The sequence below is a fragment of the Neovison vison genome, chromosome 8 (assembly GCF_020171115.1).
Source record: "Neovison vison isolate M4711 chromosome 8, ASM_NN_V1, whole genome shotgun sequence".
NCBI classification, from domain to species: Eukaryota; Metazoa; Chordata; class Mammalia; order Carnivora; family Mustelidae; genus Neogale; species Neogale vison.
Genome location: NC_058098.1, coordinates 128,060,145 through 128,069,514, shown reverse-complemented (window position 1 = coordinate 128,069,514; position 9,370 = coordinate 128,060,145). Strand labels below are relative to the sequence as shown.

The window sequence follows — 9,370 nt, the reverse complement described above, 5'->3', positions numbered from 1 at the left end:
TGAGGTCCCAGCTGGGCGGCCCCTGTTTTCCCTGTTCAGGTGTCCTCCATGCCCCACTGAGACTGCAACACTGGGCTGCCTCCACCCCCACCCCCTAATCTTCCCTTGGGCTAGTCTCTCTCTCCACTTGGTCTCTGATTGTCCACATTAGGTTATGTGCCCTCCCCTCAGCGTGAAGTCCACATGGCTTGGCTCCACTTTGCACTTTGATTCCATATTTTTAAAACAAGCTTTTCGAATGATTTTTATGAGCAAGCCCAGGTCACACTGGCATGTTGGGATCAACTTGGTTGTTCAACCTCTTACCCATTGCCATGATTTTCTGCATCATGCCTAAGATTTTCTTTGCTGTCTTTTCCCCAAACTATTTTATGGAAGGAAATTCACAAAATTCCTTTACTAGCAAGGTCTTTTATATCTGAGGTTTATATTTCTTCTCTTACTATTCCTTGGTCTACTCATTTTAGGCGAAGAACAGACATGAATACATCCAAGATAATCATCACATTTCTCTTTAGATCTTCCCTTTTATAGTCCCCAGTTTTCTAGGTCTATCAACATTTTCTTATGTGTCACAGTTTTAAAATTATTTAATATTTTGACTATTTTTGTTGGGAATGTTCTAGGCTACTATTATGCTTCTTAAAATTTACCTACTGTTATAGTGGCCTCACCTCCTTTAACTTAAAATGTATACCTCTTTCAGTTCAGCCCATGCATCACCTATCTACTTTTCTAGCTCATTCATCAAAGAGCTCATATATCTGTTCTCTAAAACTCTTAAATCTCTCCTTGTTAAACCTCTTTATTTTGTTAAAAAGAGAGAGAGAGAGATTCCCATAGAATTCAAAGTGATTTGGCTCTTAATGTGTAAACAAGATTTCAGGGGAAATACATAAAATTATTGGCTTGTTTTTAAGATATTCTAAAGTTTTTTATTTAATTATCAAAAATATCCCATGGTTTTGATATTTCTTATCAATTCATTGTGAAATCCTTAAGACTACCAAGCTTTTTAACATTCTTTTAATTATAAATTTATTGTCACCCCCTTTCCACAGATGTACATTAAAAAGGAGAATCTTTATATTAACTTATGTTGGATTCATGATCTAGCAATAAATAAGTTAGTTCAACAAAATTTTAAGTATAACCCCAACATACAAAACATTTTAAAATGCTCTTCTTGTAACTTGTAACACCATCTCAGTTTTTCCCTCATCTCCTGAAGTATTTCCTGGGGCCTCCACAGAATATAGAAGATGCACTAGATGGATTACCAAGGAGCTTCAAAATATATTGAACAGTCATTTTGCCACAAATAGCTAGTTTGAAAGTGCAGCTTCCATTACTAGTCTAATAGGTCCCTTGTCTGAGTGCTAGAAAATGTATTTATTAAATGCTAAGCCTAGCTACTGTCAGGATGAATTGGTTGTTCTTTAATAGGAAGGTAATGATTGGAATAAGACACTTAGAAATGTCAGACAGGCCAGCTAGCCTCCCACCCACCCATCCATCCATCCATCCATCCAATTGTTATAAAGAGTTAAGATCTCTAACTGGTTCTAGAACAAATGTCCTAAATTCCTCAAAGGAGTGGCCTTAACTAAGTCCTTGGGTTTATTATTCTCAAGTGCCTCATATATGGTGGATACTATCACATTTCACATGATCTCCTGTCATAGTGCCAGATCAGGCTTTTTGTGGGGTCCTTCTCCTTGGATGAGGGACAGGATATTCCTTAGTTTTCATGGGGCTTCAGTAACCTTTAGTCTTATATATTCAGGTAGGCTCTCTGGCTCAAAGGTCAAATCTACTCTGATTTTAGCACTTTCTTCTTCAATTTTAGACATACAGTTATCTTCACCATGATTATAAACATTTTAGTGGATATTCCTGTCAAGTTTCTGTAACAGGGAATTGATAAGGGAGAGAAAGCTAGCATTTATTAAGCAACCACTATCATTAGACAGTGTTTTAGGTGTTCCCTTATCTCATTCCAGGCTTCTCTTGTAGTTGGTGCTTTTTCATCCCTCAGCCCTAGCTTCAGTATTATCCAGGACCGCTTGATCTAATTAGGTCTCTTCCCTGATTTTTTCCTAAATTTTAATCTGGTCTATTCCATTGTAATTTTATAATGAATTCCTTATCTTTTATTCCTATAAGATATAAGTTATTTGAAGGTGTGGTTATGGCTGTTGAATAAGTTACTTATCTTGTGAATTTATTCAAATATGAAGAACAGTGTGCCATTAAGACCTCCCTCATGGGATTATTAGGGGTCTGAAATGAGTTAATAATGTAAAGTTCTTGCAACTGTGTCTGATACTCATCGCATACTTATTGCTACTTCTCTTCTACCATTTCTACAACTGTGATAACACCTACTATTATTATCACTACAACTATTACTACCACTTGTTTCAATGAGTTCCAGCATAGAATGGATGTCCAAAAAATATTTTCTGAATGAATGAATGTCCAATCCTCTGTCCTTATATGTTCATATTGTGAGGAGAATGAGGCTCAGAGAGAAAAATTCGTTACCCAAGGCTACCAAGAGATGAAACTGAGACAGAGACTCAGCCCTAGCTGACCCTAGTGGGGTGTGATTTCCATAACTTCCACGCCTCACCATTTCAGGTAGCAGGGATTTTTATTCATACAATTCTATAGTCCATAAAAATTCTCCAGAATTAAAGTCTGTGAAAAGAAAAAGTCTTTAAGGATTCTGGTGAAGGGGATGGTTACTGGTTACATGGCCTTATTTAGAGGGCAACTTAGGTAGGGACCCCCCTGCCCCTCACTGAGCATGGGGTGCCCTGATGCTGTCTCCTGGGAGACTTCATAGAGACTTGGAGTGTGAAAGTCTGACACCAAAGTCCTTACTCCCCTAGGCTACTCAGGAGCACATTTCTCTTTCCCGCCTGCTTTGTGAACCATGCTTGTTACAGTGTCCTCCCTGGGGTAGGCACTGCCTCATCTGACAGGCCATAATTTGGGTCATTACACTCTCCCATGGGCAGTAATGACATTTTGTCTTTCTCTAGACATGACTGCTGTGCAGTCGCCTCATGAGAGGGTGAGTTGATTACTCCTTTTCCTTGGCTCCTGGCTGCACCACAGCCGTGCTGGCAGCAGCAGAAGGGGGCTTCTAATAGCCCCTTCCAGTCAGGTTTCCTGTTTGGTAGCACTTATCTTGGCAGAGGTGCCCTGCACTATGGAAAGGAAGTTTCGAAGAGTCTCTCCCTGGAGCACTATGATTTGGGAATAGTGTGGAGCTGGCAAAGGTCACAGGGAAAGTGCCTTTGCTTAAAAATAGCTCTCCATTTTACCCACAGATATGCATTGTGTTAACAAGTTCTGGGGAAGCTTAAGCTCGGGGAGGCAGCCATCTTAATGAGAATTATTAGAGCCACCTGGCTTAGGTCAGTTCCCTTCAAGAAATAAGCTGGATGAAAACTGGAGGGGGAGAAAAGCAAGTCCTTAATGGAAGAGCCAACCTGTGAGGAGTTTTTGGCAGTGTGGAAACAACTGGAAGGCAGAGCAGGTCCTGTATGTGGGAGAGGTTCACAGAAGGGGAGGGATGATGGTGACAGATCTATTCAATTCTGGCTTTACCTTAGAATGCAGTCTAAATGGTCAGCTTTCCCCGAGGCAACACTTAAAGAGATGGTATGGTTATGATAGATTAAACAACTGACCTCAGGGTCAGGAAAAATGGGATCCAGTCGTGTTCTGCCAATTACTCCCTCAGGAATGTTGGCAAGACGTAGTACTACTCTAAGCAATTTCCTTATTTGTCAAATGAGGGAATTGCTCTGAACTTCTCAGGGTCCTTCCCAGAGTGTTTTATGACTCTAAGAAGTAGCCATATTTCTATAAAACTGTCAGACTAGGTACCAGCCTGCCTATGGCAGGTGCTTCTTATCTTCTGGGCCTGGAAACACTGAGCTTCAGGTGACTCTGGGTCCCAAATGCATTCACTTTCACCTCTTTACCCAAGGGTTATGACTGTGTTAAATTAACATTTTCAAGTGGAGCATGGGGTATTGGTTGGTGACCCTCAGTTCAACAATGGACCACAAGAGAAATTGAAAGAGAGAAGTTGATTACTTGCAGGTCCCAGGAACACACTGAAGAGCTACATGAGGAGGTCAAGGTAGGGTATGGACAGAGAGAGAGAGAGAAAGGGCCTGGGGCTCATGCCTTTATTATAGTCTGTAAGTGGAGTGCTTTGGTGTTCCTGGGCTGTGTCTGGATTTGTCAATTTAAACTAAAGGTATATGGTATTGGTAAGCCCCATAGGATTCCCATTTAAGGGGTACATAAGATAGACTCTGGGTGGCAGGGGAACTGTTGCTCACAGGGATGTTGGGGACAGCCTATTATGAATTTGCATTTGTTCTGAGTCTTGGCTGCAGTGTCAGACATGTGCTTGGATGAGGAGCCAGTGTCAGGGTAAGGTCCCTGCAAGCCATTTGGTCCCACAAAATGGATACAGAGACAGTGACTACATGGAGTAGCTTAGCTCATCTCTCAACACCAAAGCACTGGCTGTGGGAGTGAGACCTCTGTAAACACCTGGCATTTAGTTATCTTCCAAACTCTGGTCTTTTCCTTATCCCTCCCCTATAAACCCAATTTTCAAACTGCCAGAAAGCTGTCTTTCCTAGTTCTTAATATATTTAAAAATTATTTATTTATTTACTTGACAGACAGAGGCAGTAGGCAGAGAGGCAGGCAGATTGAGAGGAGGAAGCAGGCTCCCCACCAACCGGAGAGTCTGATGCAGGACTCGATCCCAGGACCCTGGGCTCATGACCCAAGCCAAAGGCAGAGGCTTTAACCCACTGAGCCACCCAGGCACCCCATATCTTTTCTAGTTCTTTAATGAGTTTTTTGTTTGAATTTCTTTAATGTTTAGGAATTACTGGCTAATTTTTTGTTTGTTTTTTAAGTAGTTTCTCTGCAAGTGAGAAGTGGGAGTACGGTTTCTGGTTCAACCTACTTTCCCCTCTGAGAGTGTCTTACAGGGGCTTTAGACTCCGGGGTATCCCCCAGTAGTTAGTTCTTCCTCTTCATAAACATCTAGTGTTTAAAATGAGTACTGTCAGAAGAAGCCTGGACATACAACTCCCATGAAATATAATCTCTGAATTCTCTGTTTTATTAGCTCAGGTCACAGTATATGTGAGAGAGAAGAGATAGCATAAGGCTCATTTATTTTATCTTATTATTTTTAAAAGATTTTATTTATTTGAGAGAGAGAAAAAGATAGCATGAATGAGAGGTGCAGAGGGAGAGGGAGAGAGAGACTCTTAAGCAGACTCCGTGCTGAACACAAAGCCCAGTATAGGGCTTGATCCTAAGCTGAAACCAAAAGTCAGACACTTAACTGACTGCACCATCCAGGTGCCCCAAGAGAGTGGTCACTTAAATTGCTGCAAATGAATACATCCAAAATCACAGAAAATGTGGGTAACCTGGGGGGCACTTTTGGGTTTATAAATAGGGAAGTTGATAGGAGGACTGCTGCAATGTTGTGACTGGGATAGAATTTAATTCCCAGGGTGTGTTAGCAGCAGCACAGATGACTGAGTGTCAGCTCATTGCTGCCCAGGTAGATGCCAGTCACAGGTCAAAGGTAGAAGAGAATGTTATGTTTATAATAGCTGGAGTCCAAATAAGTTTGCATTATACATTAGGGCCGCTTCTCTGTCCTCTGCTTTTCCACCAAGCCAGACAGCATGGAGGACTCTCTTGTTGGCAGGTACATTAACATCCACCTCTTGAAGACTCTGTTGCAGTTTAGAAACCCCACTGACAGTGTTACTGACATATGGTTTGTTGAACACTTGAAGAGTTGAGAAACTCACTTCCAAGGACAGGCTATGCCATTTAACATTGCTAAATAGCTTGAGATATCAGGAAGCCACATGTCAGGAAGAGCTGAGAGCTGCCTCCCTTTAACTCTAACTCATGTTTTTTGGAGACATATAGATCTTCATGCCTGCTCTTCAGAAAACTGAAGGCAGCATCCTTGACCTATCCTAGCTCCAGGTCTTCTTCTCAAAGTTCTCATCAAGATCTTGGTTTTAAATCTTCCCCCATTCTGAGGACTTCTTCATTTGTATACTGAGATTTCCTACAAGCATGTCATATTTCTGTCACTAAAGTATAATAATCAAGACCTGACTATGTACCCAGGATCACTCTAAAGATGGCCTTCTTTTCTTGGGAAACAAGGAATGAAGATAAAATCATGACTTTGCTGTGGATGGTTGCTTGGGCTCTCTCATGTGAGAGCATGAGACCTGCCTCAGGGAATAGAGTCAGCTCTGGACTTCTGATAGTCACACACACACACACACACACACACACACCCTTGGGATAGGGTTGTTGAGAAACACTGACACACTTAATCTAGTCTCTTTTTCCATCCTCCATCTGGTAGAATACGACCAGCAACTGTTAACTCCCCTGCAGAGGAAACAGCATTGAGGGTTTTTTTTTTTTTTTTTTTTTTGCAGTTATGCTTTAAAATGTCTTTTGTTTCCACTGTCCCCCATTACAGAAGTTAGATGGGCTCCCTCTAGCACTTGCCACTAACTCCTGGAGGAAAGGACTTAACCTTTTCTGGCTCTTATTTTGCCTTGGGTCTATTACAGTTTACACTGTGATTTGGGACAAGTCCTTTTCCTCTGTCAAATGAAGAGATTGGATAGGGCCACTTCCTAGTTCCCTCCTGCTTTTACTGGAAAACTTCTGCTGCAGGACAGTTAGCTGGCACTTTGCATATCAGGGGCTGGCATTGACATACCTGGTTGGGCTGTCACGCTTGTCTTCAGTAGTTTGGCCACTGGTAAGAAGCATGCTGATGGGTGACTTAATCCCTTCCCACCCCTGGTTTATGAAGTTTACTAGATGGAGATTTGGGAGCCCTTTATTTCAAGATGTTTACATCACCTCTGTGATTGTATGGAGAATATAGAATGGCAAACGTAGAAGGAGCTGTTTGAAGAAAATTTCTGGAACAGAGATTGTAATCAACCCAAAGTGTCATTTCAGTAAACTTTGGGCAAATCTGCCTTCTAGGCTTCAGTTTCCTCATCATGATGTAAGAATGGAGCCCAAAGTTTCTTTCTCTTGAAATAGTCTGATCACAAAATTTTCCCTTAGGGATGTTTTATATCTGGTGCTGCCAGGAACTAATTTCCTAGGAGATAGGTCTTATTTTCATCTGGTCATAGAGGAGGATGTTGGAAAATCACTTGTAGTGGACATCAGATTTTACCACTCAGAACCAGCCCCCTTCACTACTGAAGAACGTATCCCTTCAAATGTTGGGAGTTCTAGTGATTGACAGCATCCAGCTATTAGCTCTCTTCAGGTATTTCCCTTGGCTGAAAAGACTCTCTTCTCCAAGGTTACTGCTCCCTTCCTTGGAGGCAGACTTCATATAATGTCTTCATCCACAGTTTGGATAAACTGGAAAGGAAGATACAGAGGCATGACAGAAACTATAATTAAACATAGGAAGAATATACACCCATAGGAGAATAATATACATATAGGAGTAGATTCTGAGGTAGCTGAATCAAGGAGGATGGAACATAAAGTTGAATGAGGGAGGACTTGTCAATATAGATGCACTCTTCTGCATAGTGGCAGTATCATAGCCAATGAGGTTTATCCGAGGCGCGATTATTGCTAATTGAAATCTTCAAAATTTACCAACATGGCAGGACACCCCGGAGATGGTATTAACATGCTCTTAGGATGACTCTTAGAATCATGGAGAAAGTCATAGTTTGAATCAAGTAAGGTAAAAACGCCAGAAGTGCTACGGCATATGGTGGATCAAAAGTCTCAGAAAAATGAGCATGCTAGAATACTATGTACCATGTAAGGTTAGAGAACTTATAGCTGGTTATATTTAGTGGGAGGACCCAGAGGGTGCTTCATGTCTCAAAGCAATAAGAGATGTACTAGAAAGAAGGTCACCAGAACTCTATGATTGCTCTCTCTAAAGACAGTGACTGACAGTTGGGGAATTTAGATATTATGTTCACTAATAGCAATGGGATGATAAGATCCTCAAATAATAGAGGCTGGGGTGTGGTTCTTAGTGCTCAGAAGGAAAATAGGTGAAACTGTGGTAATGAGGTAAGGTCAGAGTGGCATATGATTACTGTATCCCCAACAGGTAGGATAGTAGGTCTGAGAACCAAGAGGGTAAGAGAAGAACTGGCCCATCTCACCATCCGTCTCAGAAAACCATTTGAGAGAATTAGGGTTTCCTGTTTCCATGACTTTGGGCACTGTAGGTTTTGGGTTCCTGATTCCCAAAGGAAACAAGCTAACACAGGAAACTTAACAGGAGTTCCACTGAACATTGACCTCCACCTGCTATCTGTGTACTTTGTGCTCCTTGTGACAGGGGACCAAGAGACAAGGAGAGGAGTTACCATCACGTCAGGGGCATTTGAGCTTGATGAATCAGGAAGAGATAGGGCTCCTGCCGCCTAATCAGGATAGGGAAAATGCATTTTGCACTTGGACCTCCCTTGTCACTTCTTTGTATAATTTTAATAGTAAATGGACAAATATAGCAGCCAGGGCCTGAGAAAGGCATGCATGGTGACCCAAAGGTGAGACCCCTTAGAGAGGAGGTCATGCCACCTAGATAGCAGAGGTGCTAGCTGAAAGTAAAGGACATCTAGGATGGGTGGTGAAGGGTGGAGATAATTAGTAGCAGTTGAGGCCTAGAGACCAGCTGAAGCAACAGAGGTTCTAATATCCCTCACTATCATTTCTTTTATAACTTTACACCAGGAATAAAGACCCCCAGGCGTGCTGGAAGAACTGATCTCAGAGCTTACATAAAGGGAATCTGTGAGGCACAACAGTGGAGTGTTGTTGACACGGGATTGAACGCATTACACTTTCCTATTAGGACATCACATTAGCTTTCAGGCCTAGCTTTCAGCCCTTTCCAGGAACTTCCCTCTACTGCAAAGATATCCCTTCCCATAGGCAGTATGCATCCAAGGACTGACCAGTCATTGCAGAGACATAAAGACTAGCCTCCTCACCCCAACTGTGGAAATTCTGAAAGAATATATAGCCTTCTAATTTCCCTGTGGAGTCAGCTGAGGCTTTTGTTGTAATTGTATTGCAGCCCAATTTCTTTCATTCCCCAAATCTACTCCCTTTCCATCCCCCACAGATTTTGGTCCTAAAAGCATTGCCTAATATACTTTCTGTATGCTAACCTCCATATCAGAGTTTATTTTCCATCTAACCTGATCTATAGGAGTACTTTTTAAAATATTGGCCTTAGTATAGGAGTATTATCATCATCATA

General features: G+C 41.7%; 1 pseudogene; it reads left to right on the top strand.

Moving 5' to 3' along the window:
* Positions 1-7,654: 7,654 nt before the first annotated feature.
* LOC122916608 lies at positions 7,655-7,816 on the top strand (annotated as a pseudogene).
* Positions 7,817-9,370: the final 1,554 nt, after the last annotated feature.